General features: G+C 42.5%; 1 protein-coding gene across 2 annotated transcripts in view; it reads right to left on the bottom strand.

Moving 5' to 3' along the window:
• The window catches only part of LRRC4B (leucine rich repeat containing 4B), a 171,942-nt gene extending 158,417 nt beyond the window's left edge, over positions 1 to 13,525 (bottom strand). The window contains exons 1-2 of one of the 2 annotated variants that reach the window (XM_040424042.1): positions 13,427 to 13,525; positions 12,837 to 12,958 (exon numbers count right to left, since the gene is read on the bottom strand). The gene's annotated coding sequence lies outside the window, so the exon portion shown is untranslated. Of the gene's footprint in view, positions 1 to 12,836; positions 13,167 to 13,426 lie in introns of those variants that run through there. The other variant, XM_040424052.1, reaches the window with a different exon arrangement.
• Positions 13,526 to 19,838: the final 6,313 nt, after the last annotated feature.

Here is a 19,838-nt window from a genome sequence, read left to right as displayed (position 1 = left end):
TCACAAAGATCTGAGTGTAATCTCCTCTACATGTGAAAGCCCTGTACATAGTCACAAACATCTAAGTGTGATCTACTCTACATATATAATGCCTGTATGTAGTCATAATGATCTACGTGTGATCTCCTCTACATGTGAAAACCTTGTACAGTCACAATCATCTAAGTGTGATCTCCTCTACAGGTGAAAGGTCTGTACATAGTCACAATGATCTACGTATGATCTACTCTAAATATGTAATGTCTGTACATAGTCATAATGATCTACGTATGTGTGATCTCCTCTACATGGAAAGGTCTATACATAGTCACCTGAGTGTAGTCTCCTATAAAAGACAGATGTGGTCATTGTAATCTGAGTATTGAGTACTGAGTATTTTCTGAAATACTACCGAGCCACACCAAAAAGGCCACGTGAGATTAGGGAGGTAAACAAGTGGCTCAAGAGCTGGTGTAGGAAGGAAGGATTTGGGTTCTGTAAGAAGGTACCTGGAATCATCGTGGATGGAAGGTATGTGTCACTGAGGTTCCTGGCCTCGGTGAAGTAAGCGCCAGTATTTTATGTGTCAGCAGCAGCTATTGCTAATTGACACCTTGAAATTTATCATGGCTGTCATAGCTGATCTGGGACGGCTCTTACTGGGAGTAGTCAAAGTGCTGGGTGGGTGACTACTCCCCATGTTCCAGACCGGGTTTTGCCAGGCATTAAAACCAGCCAGCACTGCCAGGTGTGGTGGATTTACCTCCCTCTGACAGTGGAGCTCAGGAGTCTGTGTGCTGTGAACTGAGGGGTATGCTGAGATTTGAGGTTTGAGCCGGGCTGCAGGACTCAGGCCCCTCTAAAGACGAACAGGCGTGTGAATTAACACCCAGGAGAAAAGGTGACTTTTATTGTTTATGGACTTTCCTTGTGTGTGAACGAACACCAAGTCACCTGCGTTTTGTGATACACCTTATCTGCATTTTGTTATACACCAAAGTGTGAATAAACACCGCTGTTTGATTCAAGAACTGTGTACTTTGCCTCTATACTGAGTCACTGTGGGTAGAAATACATGGAGGCAAAATGAAAAATAAAAAAATACTAATAGGAGTTTATTATAAGCCACCTAATATACCACAGAAAATCGACTACTAAACGAGATAGATTAGGCGGCAAATCATAATGAGGTAATTATTATGGGGGACTTCAACTACCCAGATATCGACTGGGAAACTAAAAGCTCTAGACCTCATAAAGGAAAAAGGTTCTTGGCAATAACCAAAGACAATTACCTTTCCCAAATGGTTCAGGGCCCGACTAGAGAGACGGCCATACTGGATTTAGTACCAAACCAATAGACCTGACAGAACAACAGATATGCAGGTTGGGGGACACCTGGGAAATAGCGACCATAAAATAATAACCTTCAAATTGTCATTCAAAAGAGTGTTTCTTCAGGGAGCGTCAGCTAATGCCGAGTTCACACTTCAATTATGTGGTCCATCAGTTATTGTGAACCAAAACCAGTAGTAAAGCCTACTCAAAGATAAGGTATAATGGAAAGGTTTCCTCCTGTTCTGTGTTTTGGACCCTCACCTGGTTTTGGCTCACAATAACTGATGGAAATAACTGATCAAATAACTGAAGTGTGAACTTTGTTTAAGGGTCAATTCACACGTCCACAAGTGTTTTGCGGTCCGCAAATTGCGGATCCACAAAACACGGACACCAGCCATGTGCGTTCCGCATTTTGCCGGCCGCACATGGCCGGCACTGTGATAGAAGTTCCTATTCTTGTCTGTGGCTGCGGACAAGAATAGGACATGCTTTATCTTTTTTGCGGGGCCACAAAATGGAAGTGCGGATGCGAACAGCACATGGTGTGCTGTCCGCATCTTTTGCAATCCCATTGAAATGAATGGGTCCGCACTTGTTCCACAAAATTGTGGAACGGATGCGAACCCATTCATGCAGACATGTGAATGGACCCTAAGAGAGGTCTGAATGCAGCCACAAAATGGGATATTTTAAAGCCATACTAAGCTCTAATTCTGAGAGGTAGAGTATATACCTTATGGGAATAAAAGGATGAGGCACAAGAAAAAAACAATGTGGATAAATAGAAATGTAAAGGGAACCATGAATGACAGAAAGCATCTAAATCACAGAATGGTAGTGAGGAAGCATTCAAAAACTATAAGTAAAAAAATAGAATATGCAAAAGAAAAATAAAAGCAGCCAAACTAGAGAGAAATTCATTGCCAAAGAGAGTAAAACCAACCCTAAAATGTTCTTTAAAATGTTAATTAAATAAATGGTAAAAATGTTTAAACCAGAGATTGTTGGACCATTGCAGAGTTATGAGGGAGGAGTTGCAGACAGCGATGAGGAGAAAACAAAGCTATTAAATATTTTTCTCCACTGTATTGACTGAGGAAGAAGTGCAGCGGCATCTTCAAAATATTAAAGTAGACAAATTGCCAGGACCAGATGGCATACACCCACGTATCCTAAGAGAATTAAGTAGTGTAATAGACAGACCCTTATTTCTTATATTTAAGGAATCTATATTGACAGGGAGTGTTCCACAGGATTGGTGCTTAGCAAATGTGGTGCCAATATTCAAAAAGGGGTCAAAAACAGAGCCCGGAAACTATAAGCCGGTAAACTGTCATGGGTAAACTGTTTGAAGGTTTTCTAAGAGATGCTATTCTGGTATCTGAATGAAAACAAGCGTATAACACCGTATCAGCATGGCTTTATAAGGGATCGGTCATGTCAAACTAATTTAATCCGTATCTATGAGGAAGTAGGTTCTAGACTGTGCCGAGGTGAGTCGGATGTCATCTTGACTTATCCAAAGCCTTTGACACTGTGCCACATAAAAGGTCAGTATATAAAATGAGAATGCTCGGACTGGGAGAAAATGTCTGTATGTGGGTAAGTAATTGGCTCAGTGATAGAAAATAGAGGGTGGTTATTAACTGTACACACTCAGATTTGGTCACCGTCACTAGTGGGGTACCACAGGGGTCAGAATTGGGTCCTATTTTCTTCAATATATTTATCAATGATCTTGTAGAAGGCTTGCATAGTAAAATATGAATTTTTGCAGATGACACTAAACTGTGTAATTAACATAAAAGAGCACAGTATACTGTATATATATTGTATATATACTACACAGGACAGTATACTGTATATATATTACAGAGGACAGTATACTGTATATATATATATATATATATATATATATATACATACATATTGCAGAAGACAGTATACTGTATATATACTACAGAGGACAGTATACTGTATATACAGGTATACTACAGAGGACAGTATACTGTATATATATTACAGAGGACAGTATACTGTATATATATATATATATATATATACATACATATTGCAGAAGACAGTATACTGTATATATACTACAGAGGACAGTATACTGTATATACAGGTATACTACAGAGGACAGTATACTGTATATATATTACAGAGGACAGTATACTGTATATATATATATATATATATACATACATATTGCAGAAGACAGTATACTGTATATATACTACAGAGGACAGTATACTGTATATATACTACAGAGGACAGTATACTGTATATATATATATATATATATTACAGAAGACAGTGTACTGTATATAATAGTACAGAGGACAGTATACTGTATATATACTACAGAGGACAGTGTACTGTATATATATACTACAGAGGACTGTATACTGCTACAGATGGATCTGGGTAGATTGGAGGCTTGGGCATATAAATGGCAGATGAGGTTTAACACAGACAAATGTAAAATTATGCACATGAGAAGGAATAATTCAAGTCACCCGTACATACTAAATGGTAAAACACTCGGTAACACTGACATGGAAAAGGACTTAGGAATTTTAGTTGACAGTAAATATAACTGTAGAAACCAGTGTCAGGCAGCTGCTGCCAAGGCCAATAAGATAATGGGTTGCATCAAAATGGGAATAGATGCCCGTGATTAGAACATAGTCTTGCCACTTTACAAATCACTAGTCAGACCACACATGGAGTACTGTGTACAGTTCTGGGCTCCTGTGAACAAGGCAGACATAGCAGAGCTGGAGAGGGTCCAGAGGAGGGCAACTAAAGTAATAACTGGAATGGGGCAACTACAGTACCCTGAAAGATTATCAAAATTAGGGTTATTCACTTTAGAAAAATAGTTTTGGTAAGCTCCTGTTACCTTTACTGTGTCATCTGCTGACCATTGTAACAACCAGCAATGGTGCATGTCCAAATAAATGTGTCTCCTGTCAATGCTCTGTTTTGTCCTGCCATGCTTCTTGTTCTTTAAGTATTTGTCTGTGACACACAGTTCTGGTACACACACAACGTCGCTATACACACACAGCACTGCCATACACAGTTAAAACTCTGCTACACACAGTTATAGCTCTATACAGCCCTGCTACAAACACACACACAGCTCTACTACACACACATACAGGTCTGCTTCAACTCAAACAGTTCTGTTACAAACAGCTCTGCAACACCCATACAGCTCTGCTACACCCATATAGTTCTGCTACACCTATACAGCTCTGCTACACCCATACAGTTCTGCTACACACATACAGTTCTGCTACACACATAAAGCTCTGCTACACACATAAAGCTCTGCTACACACATACAGTTCTGCTACACACATACAGTTCTGCTACACACATAAAGCTCTGCTACACAAATACAGTTCTGTTACACACATACAGCTCTGTTACACACATACTGTATACACACATACAGCACTGCGAGACACACACACACTTACCTTTAATAAAAACTCACATTGCCTGATTGGAGTCGGGAAGGAATTTTTTCGCCTAAAATGAGAAAAATTGGTTTCCACCTCATAGGGTTTTTTGCCTTTCTATAGATCAACTTGCAGTATAACAGGCTGAACTGGATGGACAAATTTTTTATTTCAGCCTTTTACACTATGGGAGTCATTTATTATACTGAAATACGCTTATATTAGGCGTATTTCAGGCGCAGATGGTGGCACAACGGTTAGGTGTAAAAATGGCATCAGGTCAAAAATCATGGGCGTTGGGCAGGCAAGAGTACGGGCCGGTAGGCCCGTCTCATTTACTATTTTCTATGCCCGTTTTAGGCGCAGAAAAAGGTCTAAATGTAAGACCCCTCGGAAGTGGCGATGTATGTGCCGAAGTTATGGAGAGACCGGCGCCTCTTCATAACTTCAGCGGATCCTCCGCCAGCTGTGGGGCTTTATTAAGACCGGCGTCTAAAACGTCGGTCTTTATAAATGTGCCCCTGTGTTACTATGAGTGACAAGTCAAACGTCTGTACAAAGTAATGTTAATCTGAGTGTGATTCAGGGGTCTGTTCACATTCATTGTGGGAGATATTTTTGGAGAGTGGTATAACAAGCTATTTGCTTTATATGGAATCCTCCTCAATTTTGCATTTCAAAGAGGATGCATGTATGCTAACATCCTTTTGAAAGTGTAATTTGTGTTGATTTTGAGTATGATTTCTTGAATTGGAGCTAAGGAGAGTGATTTCCAATTTTTGTGCCATTGACAGTCTTACTGCTGTGGGAAAAGTGGGAAAGAAGGCTGTGTGCATTAGGAGGCAAGTGTAGAATCCTCAGTTTTAATAGTGCTAGGGCTAGGTTTCATAAAGTGCCACCTCTCCAACACTATTTAGATCTGTAGGGAGTAACACACCATCATAGTAGAATTTTTTGGTATACTTCTATATGCTTGGTGCTGGTGGTACTTCTCAAATCATTTAGAGGAAATGTGTCACCAAAATGTTTTTCTGCCAGTTAAAACCAGATAGTAATGTATATTCTTTTTATGTAATGTATTTTTATTTTCTGATTGCAATTTTTTTTTAATTTTATTTCCTAAATATCATTATGGGGGTGGCAATCTTGCCTAAGCTGTTCTTAACAGCATTTAGAAAGCATTAAGAAAATTGCTTTATGGCCGCCCCATGGTCCATAGACACAATAGACTGAAGGGGACCTCATTGACTTCTATGGGAGAGCTTTCTGGGCATGTTCTGTGACCTGTGCGGAGGTCATTGTACAAGGAGAGAATAGATAAGCATCGACAATCACCTATTGTGAATGGTGGATCCGGTCTTATTTATACACAACGGTGATATCATCACAGGCAGGATAAGAATGACAGATAAGCAGATAACTGCAGTAAAGTGATCTGTACAGACCAAGAAGTAGCGCTTGTTATTAGGCATAGTGGCCTGTGCGAAAACTGCAGGATTTTATGGGTTTTGTTTAAATGGTGGATACTGTCTTATCTATACACAGAGGTGATATCATCACAGGCAGAATTAGAATGACAGATAAGCAGATAACTGCAGTAAAGTGATCTGTACAGACCAAGAAGTGGCGCTTGTTATTAGGCATAGTGGCCTGTGCGAAAAACTGCAGGATTTTATGGGTTTTGTTTAAATGGTGGATACTGTCTTATCTATACACATAGGTGATATCATCACAGGCAGAATTAGAATGACAGATAAGCAGATAACTGCAGTAAAGTGATCTGTACAGACCAAGAAGTGGCGCTTGTTATTAGGCATAGTGGCCTGTGTGAAAACTGCAGGATTTTATGGTCTTTGTTTAAATGGTGGATACTGTCTTATCTATACACAGAGGTGATATCATTACAGGCAGGATTAGAATGACAGATAAGCAGATAACTGCAGTAATGTGATCTGTGTAGACCCAGGAGGGGGGCCTATTATTAGGCTTAGTGGCCAGTATAAAAACTGCAGGATGTTATGGGTTTTGTTTAAATATAGATAGTGACATGGAAAATTAAAAATAATCACCAGAAATATGTTAAACATAAAAATGTGATTTAAACAATAGGTCATTTTCTGATGACACATTCCCTTTAAGGGATGTGAGCCCTTACTTTGTGTCTCTCTCCTATTTTTTAATGCGGGACTGAGAGATTACATTAGTGGTATTGTTAAAGTAATTGTAAAATGTGTTGTTTATCTCTTTCAAGTATTTTATATGGTTCAACGCCTATATATCCTCCTGATATAATTAGAAAATATGTATTGTAATTCATTCTTTATTATATAAAGCACAAAAAAATCCAATTAAAAACAGTTACAAACAATGTCAGAAGTGACTGTATCTGCCTAAATCCACGATCGCTTTATACATAATAAAATTAATTACAATAATAATAGTAACTTTGTAGTACATCTAATGGGGTAACATGCCAGAGAGACTCGTAACCATAAAAATAGATTGCATACTAGGTGGCATGAGATATAAAGTAAATCAATTGTCACCCATGGCAAATTAATACCAGTACATCCAGCCGTTATAATCATATATGTATAGACGACCAGTAGTAAGTTTGAAATCAAGTAAGATGCAGATAGTTGAAAAAATTGGATATTGTTTTACCTCTGACAGTTTCTTCTGAGGGTACTGAGTATTGAGTGAGTACCATCAACACTGGCAGTGGCGTAACTAGAAATGACTGGACCCCACAGCAAATACTAGGGGTATTGAGTACCCACAGATGAAGCTGTTGGGGCAAAATGCGTTGGAGTCTGAGGAGTATTGTCCTGCTGGATGTCCATGTTATTGATGGAGTTTGTAGTTGGTTGCTTCACATTGTATTGCCATTGTGTTCCTCCTAACTCATCATCTATGTGGTTTGAGTTGCTGGAGGTGTCAAAAGCCTTAGAGGTGTTTAACCACCGGGCCACGGACCAGTACTGAGCCGTGGATTATCTGGTACTGATCAGGGTTGAGCAACAAGAACAGGAACTATTGGCTCCTGTTCCCCGCCATTTAGCCTCATAGACTGAAGGCCACCAGGCCCGAGTCCTATGATACAGTGCTAAGGTGCAGGATTTTCGCGATTACATCACCGTGACCTCTTGCGCTGGGTCACATGCCTGTGACCTGCCGTGATAATGTCATCACAACACCATGAGACTATGAGACCAGCACAGGAGGCCAGCATTTGCAACCGTCTGTACTATAATAGGACCATAGACAGCAGCGATGAACAGGAAGAGAGAAGGGCAACGGCATGTGTGCACTGCGTGCGCCATCTCCTCATACAGCTGATCGTGGGGGTGCCAGGTGTCGGACCCCCACCGAACTGATATTGATAACCTATTCTGAGGATAGGCCATCAATATTAAAGGCCCGGACAAGCCCTTTATTGCACCTCTAGTATAAGTCAAAAGTCTCTGCACAGCAATGGCTTCACTAACACTGGGCATCTCGGGCAAGCATCACTGTCTGTTCTCAGTACATGGATCCAGATACAAAATTAGTGTTAGGCCTCATGCACACAACAGTATTTTTTCACGGTCCGCAAAACGGGGTTCCTTTGTTCCGTGATACGTTTCCATTTTTTTTTCCGTGTGCCTTCCTTGATTTTTGGAGGATCACCAGACATGAAAAGTGAAAAAAAAATCTAAGTCAAGTTTGCCTTGAAAATGATAGGAAAAAAACGGACACGGATCACGGACGCGGATGTCCGTGAAAAAAATAGGACAGGTCATATTTTTTTCACGGACTGGAAACACGGATCACGGACGCGGATGACAAACGGTGCATTTTCCGAGTTTTCAACGGACCCATTGAAAGTCAATGGGTCCGCAGAAAATCACAGAAAACGGAACAACGGACACGGAACTCAACAACGGTCGTGTGCATGAGGCCTAAATCAGAGAGCCATTGGTTCCCTGCCCTGCCACTTTAGACCAGTGGCCTACGGGAGGTTGGAAACATGTTGAGAATGTCAACAACCTGACATGAGCAGTGAGATGATATAATACTGAAGGAGGCAATAAGGGGCGCTGTGTGGGTCCTATAGGTGGGCAAAATTACTGTATGGGGTCCACTTTTGCTTTGTAGGGCCTAAAGGGGGTTATGTGGGGCACAAAACAGGGTACTATTACTGTATGGGGCAAAAAGCGGGTGTTATTTTACCATTATTATGAGTCAAGCCTTCATGGAAGTCTGGGTCACATGGAAAAGAATAGAAACATGTTAGCACTCCAATCACATAGTCTAGCTTTACAGGATTCACTTATATGTACAGGGGCGTAGCTACCATGGAAGCAGGGGAAGCGACTGCTACGGGGCTCAAACTCAAGAAGGGGCCTGAGAGGAGGACAAATGGATTTATTTTCAGGGCCCAGGGAGTGGTGAGTATAGTGCTCCTAGTCCTAGCACTGGAGTTACCACCGTCTATTCTTCTTCTACTGGCGCCTGCAGGTGAGAAGTGAGTATTTTTTTTCTGTCCGGTCTCAAGTCTACATTAAAGGGATGGAGGATAGGGTGGAGGGCCCGCTCAAAAAATTGTTGTGGGGCCCAGTCAGTTCTAGTTACACCACTGCTTATATGGTCTCCAGACAGCCTATATGGTCACCATATAGTGGTAATTCTGTTCATAGCATTGTGTTTTTTTTTCAGTGGTAGTATGGCAGGATTATTCAGTCAATCGGTGGTAGTAATATGTAATCATCATGCTGTGGCAGTATTTTTTGGCCCTTCTATAGTGGTAAAATTGAACTTGGCATACCGGATTTTGTTCAGTAAGGTAGTGTGACCTGTGTGTATATGTTTGTCTTATTTTTGGGGTGAGGGGCAAAACATATGTCAGAGGACTATTCACAGTCACGTTTATCTGAGTGTGTGATCACCAGTACAAGTCAGAGGACTGTTCATAGTAATTTTCATCTGAATGTGATCTCCAGTACAAGTCAGAGGACTGTTCATAGTAATATTCATCTGAGTGTGATCTCCGGTACAAGTCAGAGGACTGTTCATAGTCATATTCATCTAAGTGTGATCTCCAGCACAAGTCAGAGGTCTGTTCATAGTAATATTCATCTGAGTGTGATCTCCAGCACAAGTCAGAGGTCTGTTCATAGTAATATTCATCTGAGTGTGATCTCCAGTACAAGTCAGAGGACTGTTCATAGTAATATTCATCTGAGTGTGATCTCCGGTACAAGTCAGAGGACTGTTCATAGTCATATTCATCTGAGTGTGATCTCCAGTACAAGTCAGAGGACTGTTCATAGTAATTTTCATCTGAATGTGATCTCCAGTACAAGTCAGAGGACTGTTCAGTCACGTTCATCTGAGTGTGATCTCCAGTACAAGTCAGAGGTCTGTTCATAGTAATATTCATCTGAGTGTGATCTCCAGTACAAGTCAGAGGTCTGTTCATAGTAATATTCATCTGAGTGTGATCTCCAGTACAAGTCAGAGGACTGTTCATAGTAATATTCATCTGAGTGTGATCTCCGGTACAAGTCAGAGGACTGTTCAGTCACGTTCATCTGAGTGTGATCTCCAGTACAAGTCAGAGAACTGTTCACAGTCATATTCATCTAAGTGTGATCTCCAGTACAAGTCAGAGGACTGTTCATAGTAATATTCATCTGAGTGTGATCTCCAGTACAAGTCAGAGGACTGTTCATAGTAATATTCATCTGAGTGTGATCTCCAGTACAAGTCAGAGGTCTGTTCATAGTAATATTCATCTGAGTGTGATCTCCAGTACAAGTCAGAGGACTGTTTATAGTAATATTCATCTGAGTGTGATCTCCGGTACAAGTCAGAGGACTGTTCAGTCACGTTCATCTGAGTGTGATCTCCAGTACAAGTCAGAGAACTGTTCACAGTCATATTCATATAAGTGTGATCTCCAGTACAAGTCAGAGGACTGTTCATAGTAATATTCATCTGAGTGTGATCTCCAGTACAAGTCAGAGGACTGTTCACAGTCATATTCATCTAAGTGTGATCTCCAGTACAAGTCAGAGGACTGTTCAGTCACGTTCATCTGAGTGTGATCTCCAGTACAAGTCAGAGGACTGTTCAGTCACGTTCATCTGAGTGTGATCTCCGGTACAAGTCAGAGAACTGTTCATAGTCATATTCATCTAAGTGTGATCTCCAGTACAAGTCAGTGGACTGTTTATAGTCATATTCATCTGAATGTGATCTCCAGTACAAGTCAGTGGACTGTTCACAGTCATTTTCAGGAGTGTGATCGCCAGTACAAGTCAGAAGTCTGTCCACAGTCAGTAATTATCTAAATGCAATCTCCAGTAGAATTCAGAGATTTTTAAGGTTGTCATCTGATCTACATGTGATCTACTCTAAAAAGGAGAGGTCTGTAAAATGTATTCTTGAGGTGATCTTTGTGTGATTATTTACAGTGAGATTGAAGATGTATAGTGAGTTCAGTTCCTTCTCTGTTTTGGACATTCTGTTTGTGACTTCAGGCACTAATTGTACCTCTGTTTAGTGTTTGTAATATTGACTTTGACCCAACTGAGAAATCTTAAGAGCCCATTACATTGTAGCCTCAAGCAACAGCGTCAGGTTTTCAGAAAAGTAACCAGCTGATATCATGGACTCTCATATTTTGCAATGACCCGTTTATGTAGTTGTGGTGCTGCAACCAACTTAAAATCAACTTGTAGATTGAGATTGATAATTTTACATCAAGAGAAATCCATTTGTGAAAAAATAAAAAAGCAACTAAAAGTCTGCAATGCCGTACAACATCACACTTATCTAAGATGTGCAGGTGAGTTGGCACTGGGCATGTCAGCAGCTGTTGTCTTCATCAGTTCACATGCCTATGCCCAGTTTTCACACTAGGATGCCTCCAGAAGATGACAATACCACACAGGAGAACAGTAGTTTTTGGCAAGGCGGATAAAAAAAAACCTGTTTCAGACCTGTTACTATGGATAGTCCTATATATTACAGATAGCACATTGGCTTGTGTTCACTCATTGCATCATTCAGAAATTTGTTACAGGTACTGCCAGGCCTACAACTTCAAGGTGTGTATATATAGCGAAAATTGAGGCACACAGATTTAAAGTGTTGCAATCAAACTTTTTTATTTTTAAGTTTTGCAGTAGTTTCATCCAATAGCCACACATCCGAGCCCTGATGACCGAATCTCCCCACCAGAACAGATAAAAAATGTGACCACTGATGAAGGTCTGAAATGACCGAAACGTCTGGTCAAAATACACTGTTTGTACCAAGGATAAATATTGGGCTATTGGATGAAACTACTGCAAAACTTAAAAATAAAAAAATTTGATTGCAACACTTTAAATCTGTGTGCCTCAATTTTTTCGCTATATGTACATTAGCTGTTCCCAGCCCTTGATTGGCACCAGAGACTACTGAATTGAGTGCGGTTCTGCATTCTACTACTTACTACAACTTCAAGGTGATCACTGTATAAAAGTAAAGTAGGGCTGCAACTTTTAGGAGCCAGGAAGCCAATGTGGCTAGATATTAGTACTGGTGCCTAACTTTGTTGGACTGACCGGCTCCTAAAGATTGCATTCATCATGGTGTCTCCAAAGGTTCCTTGACAGGTGGACAAGGCCTCGGCCTATACCGATCCAATCCTCAAAACAATTGTCTTCAGCTTCTGATAAAATACCTGATACCATAAGACACAATAATCCATGTCCTGAATGTAATTCTCTTGTCCCTCTGCAATGACCACATACATAAACACCTATAATGAGGCAGCATCTACCCTCCTCTGCTACCTGTCTTCCAGCATCACAATCGAAGGGTTCAGAGCTCGTAAACTCAACAATACACATATGATCAGCATTTAGAGACATCATATCTGACATATCATGACCTTTCCACTCATCCCCCCCCCCCCCAGCATTTCACACATCACTGACAATGTCAAAACGTCCAATCTATAGTTGTCAAAGGGGAAATGTCACTACAGGACATGACAGTGTCACTTACTCTAATGTTGAGGATGTCAAGGCCTTCAGTCCATGGCAAGAATCCAGTGAGGGCTTCTCCTCCGCAATGTTCTGTGGATCTCTAGGAGCTTGGCTGGATGCAGGTCACAGGATGACAGGAATCTGCAGACCAAGAGACAGAAAAGAGGAGGAATCAGAGGCTTCGGCACCTTGGATTCTGCTGGTTTTCCGCTTTTAATTATAGCTCAGACACAAAGAAAAAAAGCTCTGACTCAGAGAGAAGAGAAGATTCCTAATTAGCACATGGTCTTCATGGCAAGCTGGAGGTGCAGGCACTGCATCCTTCCTCTACTGTGCTGCCATCCCTTGTGATGCTGCAGAGCATTTGTAAAGCTGGGATGGACATGGACTGAATACTAATACATCAATAGCCAGTGAGACATTCATTTGAGAAGCAGTGAGATCCCGAGGAGCTGAGAGAAAGGATACAGTGAAATAAAGAGGAGAGAGGGGAGCAAAACAAAAGGCAAGGAGAGGGGGAGGCTGGATGCAGGCAGAGAGGCTGAGCTATGGAGGATACATCCAAGAGGGAATAGCATGGCAGCTGAGGATGGATGGAGGCAACCTTACCCTGCCCGTAACTGCAGCAGATACACAATCTGCGAGCCCCAGGAATGCAGATGTGGCCAGTGGTGGCATTGATTGATCGAGCTTCTGGATTACATCTGCATTGTAATTAAGTGGCTAGTTGAGAAGCGTGTGTTCTTATGAGCATGTGCACATGTGTCATCCCGGAGGAGGAGGTACCAAACGCTGCCCAACATCCATCAAGGGCAGACACAGGCATGGACTGTTATATGGCAGCAGTGCACTACAGCTAATAGGACTGACACAAGAAGAACATCACTAAAATAAAATAGATAGATACCAAATATTATTATTATTATTATTATTATTATTAATAAAGAGATGCTCATTCTATGGCCCTGTACATCGGAAAAGAGTGCGCATACATAATATGAAACAACTGAAATAAGCATGAGCAAGACGAGTTACAAACTGGTAGAGAAGGAGAGAGGGCCCTGCCCGCGAGGCCTTACATTAGGTGCAGATAAATATGGGGGTAAATAAATTAGGTGAGGATAAATAAATACAGTACATACTAAATAGACATACAAATAGTGAGATAGATAGATAGATAGATAGATACAGTAGATAAATAGATAGATAGATACTAACTCGATATGTAGATAGATAAGATAGATAGCTGATAAATAGATACTAAATGGAAAGATAGACAGACAGATTTGCCATAGACCCCTAATGCCCAAGGGGCCGCCCAAGTCCTCCTCACCGCCCCCAGCCAGGTATATAAAGATCTGATGCTCTCAGCATTAATTAATGTAGAAGCATCAGACACTTATGCTCCTGGCCAGTGCCCGCCGGTGCCATCCTCGGGACCATGATACAGTTTCATACTGTGGCAGTATTTTGTGCTGCACTGTGGTATTTGGTTCTGCGCTATGGTATTGCTGGCCCCACCTACTTTTGTTGTCCCACCGTCTGTCCATTTGGACTCCCCCTACAAGATGGGGCTACATAGATAGATAGATAGATAAAAATAAATAAATAAATAAAGCAAATAAATAAAATAAAGACCTAAGTTTAAAAAAAATAGTGTGCTAGCAGCTGTGATCAAACCTCCAACAAATAGCAAAGAAATTCAATGGCACTCCCAGGAGAAGTTCAATAGTAGTGTACTTTATTCACCAATGGTGAATGAAGACCACTACTATTGAACTACTCCTGTGGGAGTGCCATGGGATTTCTTGATAGATAGATAGAATAGATAGATAGATAGAATAGATAGATAGATAGATAGATAGATAGATAGATAGATAGATAGATAGATAGATAGATAGATAGATAGATAGATAGATAGATAGAGATACTATAAATCTGGTATACCAAGGCCAATCTGCCTAAAAATAACAGTGGCCTGTAATACTGACACACAGTAGCTCTATAGCTAACAGAACAGATTAGCTATGAATATTGGTGCACTGCACAGTTACTGTATGTACACGGCGATAAATTAGACCTGCCTGTAAGGCCTCATGCACACGACAGTTGTTTTGCTCGGCCTCCGTTCCATTTTTTTTGCGGATAGGTTGGGGACCCATTCATTTCAATGGGTCAGCAAAAAAATGCTGATAGTTCATCCGTTTGTGTTCCGCGTCCGTTGTCCGTGTTTCCCTTCAGCAAAAAAAATAGTGCATGTCCTACTTTTTTCACATTTGCGGACAAGGATAGGCATTTATTACAAGGCATCTGTGGAAAAAAAACGGATCCTCCAAAAAAAAACGGATGCCGCATCCGTTTTTTTTAGTGGACGCACAATTTGCGGACGCGTGCATGTGGCCTAATACTGATGGCACAGTAATTCTACAGCTAACAGAATGGATTAGCTACTGTGACTCTTGATGCACTGGACAGTTATGTACACAATGATAAATTGTAGCATAGTCTGTAGTTCAGCAGTCTCCTACGGTCTCCCTTCACTCTCCCTGTACTCTCTGTCACACTGGCAGTCTGTTGTCCCGGGCAGGTGTGGACGTCACTCTTCTCACCCTGTGTCAATTGGGATTAGAGCTCTGTGAACTTTCCTTCAGCACTAAGAGAGTTAATACTTCCCCTTCCCCCGTCCAGGTGCTGGTTAAGTTGCTGATCAGTCTCCCTATTTAGCTGGGCTGTAGATCTACCTCCTCGCCTGAGCCTTGAGGTTATTCCTAGCTAGTAACCAGTGAAGGTGATCTCATCTGGATATCCATGTAAGGAACCTTGTTTATCTTCTGATTCTTCTCCTCGCTGCCTGCCCCAACCTTGGAACTGTCACCTGGATTACGTTTGAACTCAGCCTGCCCTGACCTTGGAACTGCTATTTGGAATATGCAAGTACTCAGCCTGCCATGACTATTGGACTGTGTTCAGTTTACACTTTTGCCTGTGTCTGTGATGCTTCGCGCCGGTGTCTTTGACCCCCATGGGTTAGCAGCCAACTACACCAGGACTACTCCAGGAGGTAGTGGCCTGGCCGTTTCCTTGCGGCGATGTCCAGATCCCTGTACAGGGGTTCAAGAGTGAATACCAGGGAACTGCCAAGACAACGCCCTTAGGTTTGGTTAGTTGGCACAGTGGGTCCACATCCACTATCCGTAACAGTAAGCTCCGGCTATGGACCCTGCTCACCCATCCCCAGTGGACCTACTCTGCATGTCCCACCTCTCTGGTAAGGCCCCGGCCTGGATCAACCCGCTGTGGGAGAGGAATGATCGCCTTACTAACAACTTAAAGAGGACCTTTCATGAAATTTTTTTTGTTTAATTAAATACCTTTCCTTGCGGGGTAACCTCAGCTGCTACCTTGGTTGTTTTTTTCAAATACCCCTCGCATGCCCCGCTGTGCCCCCCTGCTGTTTTCCCACTCAGTATGCTAATAGCAGGAAGGAGGAGACGCCAGGGTTTTTCAATGGGCGTCTCCTTCTCCCTGGCTATGCCGCGGTCCAATCACAGTGGAGCGCATCACAGCCAGGAGAAGGTTAGCTGTTTTTTCTCCCTGGCTGGCAGCCAGGGTGGCAGCATTAGTGGAGGTTGCCCCGTAAGAAAAGGTATTTCATTAAACAAAAAAATTTCCATGAAAGGTCCTCCTTTAAAGGACTTCCTCAAGACCTTCTGGAGGATATTTGATGAGCCCGAACGTACAACTTCTGCGGCTTTTTCTCTGTAACACCTTCGCCAGGGCAGTTTATCTGTGGGCCAATACGCTATCTAGTTCAGAACATTGGCCTCGGAGCTGGGATGGAATAATGAAGGGTTAGTTGCAGCCTTCTGGGAGGGGCTCTCTGGTAGAATAAACGATGAGTTGGCTGGCCAGGACATACCTACCTGCTTGGACCCTCTGGTAACCCTGGCTTCTAGGACTGATATGCAGTTTCGCGAACGTGCCCAGGAGATAGCAGAGGCCAGAAGACAAATAATTCCTCCTTCTTTGTCCATGTCTGAACATACTGATGATTAAAGGAAGGCTGTCTGAAGAGGAACGTAACCACAGATTTATTAATGGATTGTGTCTGTATTGTGCAGGCAATAGTTAAGTAAAGAAGGGCAAGAAAACATGACTTTTCAATGGATTTCAATGGCTTTTGTCACAAGATAACCAAGATAACACTGTGACGTGTTATCATAGTTAATTTTAGCTTAGCTACATCTGTAACTTCATGCATCAGGGAGTGGTGGATCTGTACCGGATACCAGTGCGATGCCTTTAAAAAAAGACCTTGATTGTAATGTCTATTGACGGGAGGGCTCTGTCCGAATCTGTGCTACACCAAACCCTTGGATCTGCAAGTTGGAATACTCCATATAGAATAGATGTATAGTATAACAATATAGGATAGTTGGTACGTTATCACTCGGCTAGTGGGGTAATTGGGGGGCTGTCTAGTGGGGATGTGGGGTCCAGGTCTGGCTGTCTATCAGCACCTGGACCCCCCCTCCCTGCCCGATCGCTCCTCCTGGGTCCGTCTCTTCATTGCCAGTCCATCCACCTGATTTGGAATATTATACTCAGAGTGTATCTATTGAGGAATGACAGTCTGATTATATGCTTTTTTGTGAAGACCATTCACAAGTTCAATGATTTTATTGATATTTTATAGATTTTTACTGATTTTTATTGATATTTATTGTTATTGATTTGTATCTATCTTATTTATGCAAGTTGGTTATTATATGATATATGTATCTATCGATACAATGTTTTTATTTAGGTACCATTGCCTATCACCATTATTATTGCATTCTGGTGTCACTGTTCCATGCCACATTTTGGGAGCTACCCTTATCCCATCATCCCCATGGATTAATCCTGGTATAAATACACTGCATTCTTTGCTTGCTCACACTGCCACTGAGGAATGGGAGTTACCCCGAAACGTGTATGGCTGAAGTGTTCTAGCAAAAGAGCTGGGGCACAAGCTCCTCCCCATGCAGGCGCCGGATGGAAGGGGATGAGCGTGCTGAAAGAGACAGGTTCCTACACATGCAGGTAACTTGTCTCTCTCAGCGCTTTCATCCGGCGCCTGCATGTGGAGGAAGCTGTCTCTCTCAGCGGCTCAGTCCCTCCTCTCCTGCAGCAGTGGCACCGTAAGGGAGCTTCAAGCTTCAAAGGACACTTACGTGCTGCTGGAGCAGAGGCTGGACATCACCACTGCCACCAATGGAATAAAGTCCACATTTTGGGGGGTAGGGAGGGGACTGAGGGGTACAGACAAGCGGGAACACGTCACTGACTGCAGGAAAGGACTCCACAGTGTCATTGTCCTGTTCCCATGTTGCCTGTGCCTCTCTCTGTAATGGTTAAATAAAGATAAGGCTCCATTCACACCATGGTATTTTTGTTCCACATCCAATCCCCATTATTGGTGGATTGGCTGCGGACCCCTTTATTTCAGTGGGGCCGCAAAAGATGTAGAGAGCACATTGTGTACTGTCTGCATCTTTTGTGGCCCCATTGAAATGAAGGGGTCTGCATCCAATCCACCAATAATGGAAGTTGGATGTGGAACAAAAATACATACAGTATGTCTGTTCTGCGGCTAGGGTTGCCACCCGGCCAGTATCTCACCGGCAAGTCCGATATTTTAGTGGCCCTGCCAGTGCAGGTAATTTCTTTATACCCGCAATTTTTCTGTATGGACTGTTACTAATGAGCGCTTCCATTGCAGAGCACTCATTAGTACAGCCTTTACCTCCACCGCCACTTGTGTTAATAAAAAAAATTAAAAAAAGAACTTACCTCCTCCATTTGCTCGCGTAGTAGGGAACGCACCAACTGGAAGCTCAGGACAGGAGCTCCGAGACGTCATCACACTGGAGCGCAGGTCCCGTCCTCAGCTTCCAGTCAACAGAGAGTGTTCACTGCAGCGCCATCAAATGGAGGAGGGTTTTTTTTTTTTTTTTTGCAAAAGCAGAGATGGGGGCATTATTCTTATTGGGGGCACTAATGGGGGCATTATTCTTACTGGGGGGCACTAATGGGGGCATTATTCTTACTGGGGGAACTAATGGGGGCATTATTCTTACTGGGGGCACTAATGGAGGCATTATTCTTACTGGGGGCACTAATGGGGGCGTTATTCTTTCTTGGGGCACTAATGGGGGCGTTATTTTTTCTTGGGGCACTAATGGAGGCATTATTCTTACTGGGGGCACTAATGGGGGCGTTATTCTTACTTGGGGCACTAATGGGGGCATTATTCTTACTGGGGGGCACTAATGGGGGCATTATTCTTACTGGGGGAACTAATGGGGGCATTATTCTTACTGGGGGCACTAATGGAGGCATTATTCTTACTGGGGGCACTAATGGGGGCGTTATTCTTTCTTGGGGCACTAATGGGGGCGTTATTTTTTCTTGGGGCACTAATGGAGGCATTATTCTTACTGGGGGCACTAATGGGGGCGTTATTCTTACTTGGGGCACTAATGGGGGCATTATTCTTACTGGGGGCACTAATGGGGGGGTTCATCTTTACTGGCATTCAGCTCGGACCTTCACCTGACTGCAGACCCAGGTATGTGGACCTTTAATAAAACTAGTTGAGTACCCCTGATCTATACCATCCGGATACTTATGCTGTACGATATGCCAGCGATACAGCTCTCTTCTACTAAATGCAGACGCCTGGGAGGGTTCTAGCCTTCTAATTTACAAGTGGAATGCATCGTGGAACGCACAAGTTCCCCATTGGAGCGCACTGTGGAACGCACAGTTGATTACCTCACTTCCTACATACGTCGGTCATGTGGTCACTACCCGATCACGTGAGACGCCGCCAGGTCACGTGGGACGTCGCATTACGACCGCGAGACCACACTGGACGCCGTGGAAGGTCCGGGCGGCAGATCAACAAGCCGAACAAATGCCTACTAGCCGAGTGGTAACGTACCAACTATCCTATATTGTTATACTATACATCTAT

The sequence above is a fragment of the Bufo bufo genome, chromosome 1 (assembly GCF_905171765.1).
Source record: "Bufo bufo chromosome 1, aBufBuf1.1, whole genome shotgun sequence".
Lineage (NCBI taxonomy): Eukaryota > Metazoa > Chordata > Amphibia > Anura > Bufonidae > Bufo > Bufo bufo.
Note: the sequence above shows the minus strand (reverse complement) of the source record. Positions and strands in the feature narration are given on the sequence as shown.